Source organism: Meles meles, chromosome 8 (assembly GCF_922984935.1).
Source record: "Meles meles chromosome 8, mMelMel3.1 paternal haplotype, whole genome shotgun sequence".
Taxonomy (NCBI): Eukaryota; Metazoa; Chordata; class Mammalia; order Carnivora; family Mustelidae; genus Meles; species Meles meles.
Genome location: NC_060073.1, coordinates 12,297,669 through 12,310,898, shown reverse-complemented (window position 1 = coordinate 12,310,898; position 13,230 = coordinate 12,297,669).

Here is a 13,230-nt window from a genome sequence, read left to right as displayed (position 1 = left end):
AATTATTTACATTGTAGGGTCAAGGACTCCCTTATTTAATTAATAACGAAAAATGTTTGAACAAAACTATTCCTAACTCAGCTATTGCTTTACAATTTCAAACAAACAAAAATGACCATATTTCCTTATCTCCCTAAAACTTATTGAGAAGCTTGAGAAGTGACTATGCACTGCCTTTTCTTTCTACTCTTGAGAACACTGTGACTTCTACGTTGCTCAATCTGCTTCCATCAGCAGTTAACAAAAAACCAGTCCAAATAAAGCTAGCATCAGCAGCCAGACTTGAGGTTGTGACCAACCCAATCCAGCCAGCTTATGGAAAATGATAATTGACTAGCACAGTCTTTGACCAAAAGAACACATCTTGCTTTAGGGCAAAGATTTTTAAAATATATAGGTTTAAAAACACGTCTTTATTAAAATTGATACGGATAATAGGATTACAATGTCCATCTCTAAATGATGTAACCTGGAAAAGGATGAACTAAATATGCTTTCTTCTTTAAAAAGAAATCATACCTTTGTTAAACATACTGTAATTTCTTGAAACTAACATACTCATTCAAATATATCTGGCAAAATTTTCAAAACTGATATGGGATTATTGAAGAAAAGAGGAAGATATTACTTCAAGCAGTACAAAATCAGAAAGCTATTTTCCCCTATGATACCTGGAAAGTATTAAAGAAAAATACATTTCCTATTCAGCAAGGATACTACTGATCAAACTATTTTTAAACACGATGTCACCAACGTGGCAGTGTAGGAGACACCAGCCTCTGTCCCACCACAAAGATCAACAATTAGACATCTACCCATGAACAAAAATAACTCTGGGAGAGTTATGAAGTCCACTTGAGGACCTTCAGCAGCACTGTGGAATAAAAACCCAAGACCAACTGTACAAAAAGAGGAAGAAGACAGATTCTTTTTGCCTGCATTATCCATCCCCCCAGGCTGGCATTGCTCAATGCCAAGAGGAAACTCCCTAGCTTTCTCTGCCCCCTAACCAGGAAAGAAATAGTAGGGTGAATAACCAGCTTCCCCAGACTTTGGAGGCACTACATGAAAATCCCACTTCTGTTTCAACCCTAGACTGGCAAAAACCAAGATGTTTAGAGGTGGCCAGGAACAAGAAAGAAATGCAGGGACTGATCAGTTGGTAGAGCATGAAACTCTTGATCTCAGGGTTGTGAGTTTAAACGCCACATTGGGTATAGAGATGACTTAAAAATAAAATCTTTTGGGACACCTGGTTTCCTCAGTTGGTTAAGCAGCTGCCTTTGGCTCAGGTCATGAACCCATCATCCTGGTATTGAGTCCCACATCGGGCTCCTTGCTTGGCAGGGAGCCTGCTTCTCCCTCTCCCTCTGCCTGCCACTCTGCCTGCCTGTGTGCTCTTTCTCTCTCTCACAGATAAATAAATTTTAAAAAATAAAATAAAAATTAAAAAAAATCTTTTTTAAAATGCTGAAAGATCTTTAAACTGAGATGAAACAATGCTAATTAGTAACATGAAAACATGAAAAAATACAACACATTGGTAAATGTAATCATATAAGTAGTTGGATTCAGAATGATCTAATAATGTAATCTGGTAGTGATTAAGCACTTTAAATATAAAGGTTAAAGGACAAAAATATTACAAAGAGGCATAAGTACAAATTTGTTAATGGATATGTAGGTTGTGACAATGAAAACAAAAGGAAAGGAACTAAAAGGGTAGTTTTGATAGGTGATCAAAGTTAAGTTGTTAAAAAAGTAAAACAGATCATTATATCTATGTTTTATGTAAGCCCCATGACAACAAAAAGCAAAAACCTACAGTAGATTTAGAATAGGTAAGAGAAGGGAATCAAAGCTTACCACTACAGAAAACCATCAGTTTTTTTGTGTTTTTGTGGGGTTTTTTAAAGTATTTATTTATTTATTTATTTTCAGCGTAACAGTACTCATTGTTTTTGCACCACACCCAGTACTCCATGCAATACGTGCCCTCCCTATTATCCACCACCTGGTTCCCCAACCTCCCACCCTCCAACCCTTCAAAACCCTCAGGTTCTTTTTCAGAGTCCGTAGTCTCTCATGGTTCATCTCCCCTTCCAGTTTCCCTCAACTCCCTTCTCCTCTCCCTCTCCCCATGTCCTCCATGTTATTTGTTATGCTCCACAAATAAGTGAAACCATATGATACTTGACTCTCTCTGCTTGACTTATTTCGCTCAGCATAATCTCTTCCAGTCCCGTCCATGTTGCTACAAAAGTTGGGTATTCATCCTTTCTGATGGAGGCATAATACTCCATCGTGTATATGGACCACATCTTCCTTATCCATTCATCCATTGAAGGGCATCTTGGTTCTTTGCACAGTTTGGTGACCATGGCCATTGCTGCTATAAACATTGGGGTACATATGGCCCTTCTTTTCACTACATCTGTATCTTTGGGGTAAATTCCCAGCAGTGCAAATGTAGGGTCATAGGTAAGCTCTATTTTTAATTTCTTGAGGAATCTCCACACTGTTCTCCAAAGTGGCTGCACTAACTTGCATTCCCACCAACAGTGGAAGAGGGTTCCCCTTTCTCCACATCCTCTCCAACACACGTTGTTTCCTGTCTTGCTAATTTTGGCCATTCTAACTGGTATAAGGTGGTATCTCAGTGTGGTTTTAATTTGAATCTCCCTGCTGGCCAGGGATGATGAACATTTTTTCATGTGTCTGATAGCCATTTGTATGTCTTCATTGGAGAAGTGTCTGTTCATATCTTCTGCCCATTTTTTGATATGATTGTCTGTTTTGTGTGTGTTGAGTTTGAGGAGTCCTTTATAGATCCTGGATATCAACCTTTTGTCTGTACTGTCATTTGCAAATATCTTCTTCCATTCTGTGGGTTGACTTTTTGTTTTGTTGACTGTTTCCTTCGCTGTGCAGAAGCTTTTGATCTTGATTAAGTCCCAAAAGTTCATTTTTGCTTTTGTTTCCTTGGCCTTTGGAGACATATCTTGAAAGAAGTTGCTGTGGCTGATATCGAAGAGGTTACTGCCTATGTTTTCCTCTAGGATTCCTGTCTCACATTGAGGTCTTTTATCCATTTCGAGTTTATCTTTGTGTACGGTGTAAGAGAATGGTCAAGTTTCATTCTTCTACATATAGCTGTCCAGTTTTCCCAGCACCATTTATTGAAGAGACTCTCTTTTTTACACTGTATATTTTTTCCTGTTTTTTCGAAGATTATTTGACCATAGAGTTGAGGGTCCATATCTGGGCTCTCCACTCTGTTCCACTGGTCTATGTGTCTGTTTTTGTGCCAGTACCATGCTGGAAAATCATCAGTTTTACAGAGGAAGGCAACAAGAGAGGAAAAAGGGAACAAGGGAATTACAAAGAGCAGAACATCATGAGATGGCATTAATAAGTTCTTAGCTATTGTTCATTCTTCCAAATGTAAATGGATTGATTCTCCAATCAAAAGACATAGAGTGGCTAGATAGATTAAAAAAAAAAAAAGACCAACTATATGTTACCTATAAGAGACTCACTTCATCCTTAAGGAAACGCTTCTACTCAAAGTGAAGGAATGAAAAAGATATGCAAATGGATATCAGAAGAGAGCAGGGGTCGCTGTATTTAGACAAAATAGACTTTAGCCCGAAATGGTTACAAGAGACAAAGAGGGTCTTATATAATGATAAAAGGGTTAATTTATCAAGAAGATAGAACAATATTCATTTGTTTTATTTCTTAAATTCCACATATGAGTGAAATCATATGGTATTTGTCTTTCTCTGACTGACTTATTTCAGTTATCATCATATTCTCTAGCTCCATCCACAACATTGCAAATGACAAGTTTTCATTCTTTTTTAAATAACTGAGTAATATTCCATAGTATACGTATACCACTTTTTTTTATCCATTCATTAGTTGGTGGACACTTGGGTTGTTTCTATAATTTGGCTATTGTAGATATTGCTGTTTTAAACATTGGGGTTTATGTATCCCTTTGAATTAGTATTTTTGTATTCTTTGGGTAAACACCTTGTAGTGCAATTGCTGAATCATACGGTAATTCTATTTTTAACTTTCTGAGGAACCTTCATACTGTTTTCCAGAATAGCTGAACCAGTTTGCTTTCCCATCAACAGTATAAGAGAGTTTCCCTTTCTCCACACCCTTTCCAACACCTATTGTTTCTTGTGTTGTTGATTTGAGCCATTCTGACAGTTGTGAGGTAATATCTCATTGTACTTTTGATTAATATTTCCCTGATATCACTGATAATCAGTGATATTGAGCATCTTTTGATGTGTCTGTTGGCCATTTGGATGTCTTCTTTGGAAAATATTTATTCATGCAATATTTATTCAAATATTTTCATGTCTTCCTACCATTTTTCATCAAAATATTAGCAAACCAAACTCAAGAACCCATTAAAAGGAACATATACCATGATCAAATGAGATTTACTCCTGCAATGCAAGGGTGGTTCAATATATGCAAATAAACAAATGTGATATGTTACATTAAAAAAAGGAAAGGTAAAATTTATATGATTATCTCAATAGATTCAGAAAAAGCATTTGACAAAGTAAAACATCTTTTCATTACTAAAACTCTCAACAAATTGGGTATGGTAGGAGCATACCTCATTATAATAATGACCATATATGATAAACCCATAATTAATATAGTCAATGGTGAAAGCTTCAAAGCTTTGCATCTAAGATCAGGAAGGAGACAAGGATGCCTACTTCACCACTTTTATTCAATCTGGTATTAGAAGTCCTAACTAGAGGAGTCAGACAAGAAAAAGAAATAGGAGATGTAAAATTGTCGTTGTTTGCAGATAAAATGATCTTTATATGGAAAATACTAAAAATGACCAAAACCTGCTAGAACTAATGAATGAATACAGTAAAGTGGCAGGATACAAAATCAACATTCAGAAATCAATGGTATATCTATACATTAACAAAGAACTAACTAAAAAAAAATAAATTCCATTCATAGTAGCATCAAAAATAATTAAATACTTAGGAATAAATTTAACCAGGGTGATGAAAGATCTATACACTGAAAATGACATCTTTCTTTGATGAGAGAAATTAAAAATGCAACCATGTCATTTTACTCCTTAATTTTCCTTAATTTACTCTGTTTTTTTCAGGCCTTATGCTTTGCAGTTGCTATTTTCTCTGCTTTGAATTTCATCCTACCCTGCCACCATGTAAAAAAATCTTATTTCAGCATCCAGCTTTGGTAAAATTTCCACTAGGAGCATCTCTGAATATCTCCCTGAAACCTCCACCACATACAATTTTTTTCTGCCTCATTTTATTGGCCTTATTAATGACAATAGGTTTCAATAACATGCAGCATCTCAATGGAAAGGCAGTATCACAATGAGAAGTTGTGAGTTAGTGTGAATGAGTTGGTATGGTTTACAAAAATACTAATTTAAAGGGATACATGTACCCTGATGTTTATAACAGTATTATCTACAATAGCCAAATTATGGAAACAGCCCAAATGTCTATCAACTTGAGTGGATAAAGAAGATGTGGTGTGTGTCTGTGTATGTAACTATATATAGTGTCTTTATATATTTATATACATATCTATGTGTATATAAAAGTTGGCATTTTCAAAGGTAGGAAGTAGATTTTTCCCTTAGGAGTTAAAAATTATTATTGCTTTATTACAATTTGGAAGTATAGCCTTCTATATTAATTATAGCCTAGTATATTAATTTTCCTCTAACATATTTAAAAAAAGACCAGCCTCTTGCCTAAGCAATCAACATAATCTTAAGTTAGCACATCCTTCCATTGGTTGCCTCTATTCCCACAAAACAGATGCAAGAAATGACAAAGTGTGTCTGGTCTTTAGCATCAGCAGGATGGTGTTGGGGGCCTATTTTGAAATCAAAACAATGAATGAGTGTGGAAGTGTACTGCATATAGTTTTAATTCAGTTTCTACCTGTGCTGTTTATCTCATTCATTCTTTGGTTTCTGCACATTTCATGCCATGTTGTAATTAGTCTGTGGACTTACCTATATTCTGTTCTAAGCTGTGGATTTTTGGGGGACAAGGACTTGTTCATTATCACTGTGATCCATTTCTGTATCCCTAGAGTCTATCACATTGTTAGGGGCATGGTAGGCACATAGAAAATATGAACACAGAAGCATATTCATTTCACACCTGGCACCTGACCTGTTCCTGAGAGTGTTAAAATCAGGTATTTTGTCCAGTAGGGCCTTTAGCTTGAATGGATTTCCCTGGTTCTGTGAAAAATGGTCCCATAAACCTGCAGCATTCCAAGAAAGGGAGAGAGCCAGCTTGTTAGGAAGGGATGCGAAAGAGCTGTGTTTGATAAGCACAAGGATTACTTCCACGAAATAGTGAAGTTTTATGATTAGAAGGTACCTAATGAGCATTTATGCCAAATAGTTTTTAAGTTTTAATTTTTGCCTCAATAAATATATCTTTTAAAGATTTTTTTTTTTTTAATTTTAGAGAGATAGAGTGCAAGCAGGGGGAGGAACAGGCAGAGGAACAAGCATACTCCACATTGAGGGTAGAGCCTGACATGCGGCTCAGTCTCACAACCCTGAGATTGTGACCTGAGCTGATTAAGAGTCAGATGCTTGGGGCACCTGGGTGGCTCAGTGGGTTAAGCCTCTGCCTTCGGCTCAGGTCATGATCCCAGGGTCCTGGGATCAAGCCCCCCATTGGGCTCTCTGCTCAGCAGGGAGCCTGCTTCCCTCTCTCTCTGTCTCTGCCTACTTATGACCTCTGTCTGTCAAATAAAAAAAAAAAATTAAAAAAAAAAGAGTCAGACGCTTAACTGTCTGAGCCACCCAGGGGCCCCAATAAATATATCTTTTAAAAAATATTCGTTGGTAAAATTTTCAGACCTTATAATTTGTGAATAGAAATCATGAACTCTCCCACTGTAAAACTTAATAAGATCTAAATTTAATAGATTTCCTTCCATTCATGTACAAACACAATACATTTTATAAAAATTAAAATTTTCAGATATATTTGATTTTGATATGTTGCCCTCTCATTGAATAAATACATTTTAACCATATTTCTTTTAAAAAAATAAAAATGATTTGTAATCACTGCATAGCATTCTATAATATGGATGAACCAACATTCATTTTTTTAAACTTTTATTCATTCACATGAAGTAGCAAAGATAATGCAAAGAGGTCCTATCCAGTCTCACCCAATATTCCCCAATAGTAAATCTTAAGTCGCTGTAGTACAATGTCAGAACTAGCAAAATTGACATTGTCACAATGTGTACATATGGCATTTTATCCAGTAGATTCATATAAACACCACCATAATCAAGATACAGGATTACCACCACCCCTAGTGCTACCCCTTTATAGTCAAACCACTCTCACCTCTCTCAACATCGATGTCCCATTACGCTCCTTCAATTATAGTAAGATTCTATGTATTATATAATATTAAGTATTCCTTCTACATACATTGATAACCACATTGGTCAGTTACAATTTTTATGTCAAGAGTTAAATATAATATAGAAAATTTAAGAATAAAAGTCTTTTGTATTTATCCTCATTTATAATTTCCATTCTGTTCTTCTTATGTTCCAAAATGTCTTCTTTTGTTGTTTCCTTTCTGTTTAGAGAATTTCTTTAAAATATTCTTTTAGGCTAGGTCTGCTGGAAACAAATTCTCTTAGTTTTCCGTTATCAGAGAGTGTCTTGATTTCCTCTTTATTCTTGATGGATATTTTTGCTGGGTATAGAATTCTGGGTTGACAGGTTTTTTTTAGCCCTTGAATTATCTACAACATATTCATCTAATTTCCATGTTTTCTGATAACACATCTGCTGCCATTCAAATTGTTTTTCCCCCAGTAAATAAGGTATTGTTTCCCTCTTGCTGCTTTCAGGATCTTTTCTTTTGTCTTTAGTTTTCAGAAGTTTGATTATATATGTTGGCATGGATTTCTTTGGGCTTATGATGTTGGGATTATACTAAGCTTCTTGAATCTGTAAGGTCATGCATTTTGGTAAATTTGGGGAATTTTCAACCATTACTTTTTCAATACTTTTTCAGTTCCACTCTGTATCCTCTGTTTTTTTGGGCTATAATAATACAAGTGCTAGACCTTTTAATATAGTCCAATAGGTCTCTGAAACTCTCTTCTCTCTACTCCCCAGTTTTTTATTTGTTGCAAGTGCTTTTGAAATTTTCCATTGAAACATTTTATGATGGATGCTTTAAAATCCTTGTCAGTTAATTCTAAAATCTGTGTATTTTACTGTTAGTATCTGTTGATTTTTCATTTTTCAGTCAAGTTGCATTTTTTTCCTGGTTTTTAATGATAAGTGGTTTTTAAATGGAATCCTGGACATATTGGACAGTATGTTATGAGACTCTGGATATTATTTAAATTTTCCATTTTGGTTGGCTTTCTCTGACACTGTTCTGACAGAGGAAGAAGTAGGAAGGGGAGGGATACTCCTTACTGTAAGCTGGAGATAGAAGCCCAGGTTTCCCATTCAGCCTTCAGTGAGATCAGATAGAGTCTACCTGTTATTATGGTAATGGGAGTTCCAGTTCCCACCAGACCTCCACTGATACCCTGGCTTAGAGGCACTGGGTACAGTTTTACTGCTTGTTTCCTTAAGAATGACCCATTTTCAACTGAAGGACTCAGGAAGGTTCTTCCTCAAGGATTTTTCTAGCATCTGCAGCATCTGTGACCCCCGCAAGTGGAGGATGTTGATAGGTACCTTCGTCTGGAGGGAAGACCAAGAAACAGCCAGGAATGGCAGATTATGAATCAATAGGAACTAGATCCACATACCTTTACCTGAATCATAGAAGGTAGATGAGATAAATCTTCTCACTTCTAAAATAGCTGCCTTTGGAGAGGGAAAGAAAGAAAGGATAATTACTCTAGATTTTTAGACTTACTGTGATAGATGGAAGTTTGGGAGGGCACCATGAAAATTCTGAGGGAAGGACCTTATAGAAGATGCCAGGAACACAGGATAGTAGCAGGTTCTATGCTAATGTGCAAGCTCAGGACCTTCTTCAGTGCTCTTTACTGGTGTCCCTCTCATTTAAGTCCTCACTGCCTCCGAGGGAAACTAACTTAGGAGAGGAAGAAACAGTTTGAAGTCAGGTAGGATTTTATTTATCTTAGGCTAGATTGTTCTAATTCACCTTTGGTGTTAATTCAGTGTGTTTTCAATGGCACAGATTTCCACCAGTTGACCAAAGAAAATCCAAGGCTATTTTATTACACCTAACTCTGTGGGCTAAAGTGCATAAACTAGTGTGATGTTGCTATACAGCTTGACATGTGTTATTTGTTATGATAGATAGTTGGAAGCACAGTAATAGATGATGGGCTATCCAGTTCCAGTTCTCATCGGCTAGCAGGTATAATTCCAGGTGTACTTGACATTTTCAGACTCTCTGAGAGGACGCATAGTCTGCTGAGGGATTGGGGAGAGATACACTGGCATGGCCTAAGATTCCTACAGTCCTGGCTTAGCATAAAAGAATGTGATTCCCTCAGAGGATAAGAAGGTTAGAGACTTTCATGAGGTATGTTTAAATTTGCTAATGCTGTGGGTTTTGCAAATAGTTTCTGATCCTCAGGAATATTTATTTGTCCATCTTTACAGGACAAGGACATTTCCTTCTTCTATATATTGTATGAAAAGAGTATAATTATTGGTAAGATTAATATAACAGTATGGTACCATCTTTACTTCTTTCTATGTCTAAGGATTTTGAACCTCGCATGACTTTGTTAGGATACCTCAAGATTTCAAATGTTTGAGCCTCTTTGGTGGGTGCCTGGGTGACTCAGTCAGTTAAGCATCCCACTCTTAGTTTCAGCTCAGGTTGTGATCTCATGGGTTGTGGGATCAAGTCCCATGTGGGACTCTGTACTCAGCGGGAAATCTGCTTGCAGATTCTCTCCCTCTGCCATTACTCCCTACTCACTTGCTCTCTCAAATAAATAAATCTTTTTTTTTTTTAAAGCAAATGTTTGAGGTTTCGGTATCAGATTTGCAGTATTACTACCAAGGAAATACCTCTGAAAGCTCACAAAAAAACTAGTATGACCAAGTGTTGGAGTGATTCATGTGGTAAGATTGAGTGATAATATTTGATAATTTTTACCAAATTGGTTAATTCCTGCTGGCAAAACTTTAGAAAATTATTTTTCCTGGAAACATTCCAAGAATGTTTATCAATAGTATCATCCTAATCTTCCTTCCTAAAGGCTAGTTGTTGACCAGAATATCATTGTTCACAATTAAATTCAAAATTATTGGTTGAATATATGTCCATTATTTGTGGGTTTTTTCCCCAGGAGCTGCCATGTATAGAAATTCTTTAAGTTCACTGCATTAGCAGTAGCTTGAAAGAAATAAATTATAGAGTTAAGATGGAATTACCTTAGAACCTAAAGAAGCTGGGGTCTGAGTGGCTCAATAGGTTAAGTGTTGGACTCTTGATTTCAGCTCAGGTCTTGATCTCGAGCCCTACACTGGGCTCCACACGGGGCTGGAGCCTACTTTAAGATTATGCTGAGTGAAATGAGCAAAACAGAGAAAGTCAATTATCAAATGGTTTCACTTATTTGTGGAACATAAGGAATAGAATGGCAGGCATCAAGAGAAGGGAAAAATGAAGGGAGAGAAATCAGATTGGGAGATGAATCAAGAGAACTATGGGATCAGGAAACAAACTGAGGGTTTTGGAAGGAGAAAGGTAGGGGGATGGGTGAGCTTGGTGATGAGTATTAAGAAGGGCATGTGTTGTAATGAGCACTGGGTGTTATATGAAAACAATCAAACACTACATCAAAAACTAACGATGTGCTGTATGGTGATTAACATAACACAATAAAAAAATAAAAAAGATTCTCTCTTTCTCTCCCTCTGACCCTCTCCTCTCTGTCTCCCAAAACAAAAAACAAAACAAAACAAAACATAAAGAAGTTAATTAGAAGTTAAGGGGAATATTTACAGAAAATCAGAATTGTATAACCTTAAACTGGAAAAAAGATAACATAATAAAAAATCAGAACAAGAAAGGACATAAACATGTGAAGGAAAAATGGGACTATTAGTAGAATCTTGTTTCTGTGGTCTTTAGTGGAAGCTGAGCAATTTATCCGAATTTCTGGTTTTGTTTTTATTTTGCTAGTTTTCAGGCAGTTATCTTCTATGCACTATCTGCTTTCAGAGGTTCCCTGGAAAAACTGTGTTTTATAACTTTTACTGGTTTAATTCTTCCAGTTCTTATCATCTAGGGATAAGTCTTTGTGTAAGCTTACAACTATATTGGTTATCAGGAAAACTCCCAGAGTCTTTTCCAGTGAGGACCCAGGGCAGTCTTTTTTAGATTTCTTATTCCAGAATCACCTGCTTTTCTTTTCTTTTCTTTTTTAACTGAGCAGAGTTGACACACCATGTTACATTAGTTTCAGGTGTACAAGATAGTGATTCAGCATCTGTATACCTTATGCTATGCTTGCCACAAGTGTAACTACCATCTGTCATCATCCAATACCATGACAATATCATTGACATATTCCCTACGCTGTACCTTTTACTCCCATGACTGACTCATTCCATACCAGAAGCCTGACTACAGAAGATCCCTCAGGTCAGATTTCCAACAGCCCAGGTAAATGGTCATGCTGGGGAACTCTTAGCACCTAAAGGTCTGTGTTTTTCCATGGAACAACAGTAATAGCTGAAGGTACTCTTTTCCTTTATTAAAAAAAAAATCTTTCTCTAATGAGCAGGTTTTATGGGGAAGTAGGGGAAGTGTAGTTTGGTGTCTGCTTATTGTACTGTCTAATGACAATGCTTTTAGAAGCTTTAGGAATTCATTTATTTTTATTATGTTAGTCCCATACAGTACATCATTAATTTTTGTTGTAATGTTCCATGGTTCATTATTTGCATATAACACCCAGTGCTCATTGCAACATGTGCCCTCCTTAATAATGAACTAATATTATCAATTAGAATGTAAATCCACATTATATCAACAAAAGTAAAACAATATACCTAAGTAGTGTGCATTATGAATTTTCATCTGTGGCTTTAGGACATAATATGTTTTATTATTTCTCTAAACCTGTTGGTCTCAAAGCCTGGCTCATGGACCAGCAGCATCAGGATCATGTGGAAACTTGTCAGAAATTTAAATCCTGGGACTCTACCCAAAATCTACTGAATCAGAAATCTAGGAGTTAGGCTCAACAGTCTGTGTTTTAACAGGCCTAACAGTTAAGTCACAGTCTGTGATTCTGATGCAGGCTCAAGGATGAGAATCCCTTCTCTAGACCAGTGGCTCTCGGTCACAGGTGACTTTGCATGCAGCGCACACTTATCAATATCTGGAGACATTTTTAGTTGTCAGAACTGGGATGGAGGATGCTACTGGCCTCAGTGGGTAGAGGCCAGGGGTTCTGTTAAGCAGTGTATAAATGCATAGGACAGTCCCTATGCCACAACGAGAATTGTCCAGCTTAAAATGTTCACTGTGCCAAGGTCGAGAAACACTGACTGGCCAAGAAATTAACCTCAATTTCTGTGTGTGTAGGTGGGTGGGGCATTCCATCCCCAGTTCCATAGCCGAATGCCAGACTTAGGTGGATCAGAAGGAAACAGGTTCTTAGTCCAGGTGATTTGCTGGGGCAAAACAATCCTCCCAGTGCGCCTGTCCCCACCAGGAAGAATAACCCCACCACACTCCCAACCCGGTACTCCCAGCCGGGTTCTCCCGGGAACTTCAGAGAATCCAGGCGTCCTAAAATAACATGCTGAGGGCAAGTGGGGCAATACGTAGTCATACCCTCCTTGTCATCTTCTGTGTCTTCTCAAAAAATTTCCACTCCCTGGTTGCTCTCACCTCCCTCTCTCCATAAACTCACCCATGCTCTCGCCATCACGAACCACTGAACTTCAACTTACACAGTGAAACACAAAATCTTTTTATTGTTGGGGGTTCAGGTGGGTTTAGGAAAGTGCAGGAGTGGGGAGAGGACAGGCTAACATATGTCTCTTTCTTTTTTTTTTAAAAAATACACAGGCTTTTTTTTTTTAAGATTTTATTTATTTATTTGATAGACAGAGATCACAAGTAGGCAGAGAGGCAGGCAGAGAGAGAGGAGGAAACAGGCTCCCCGCTG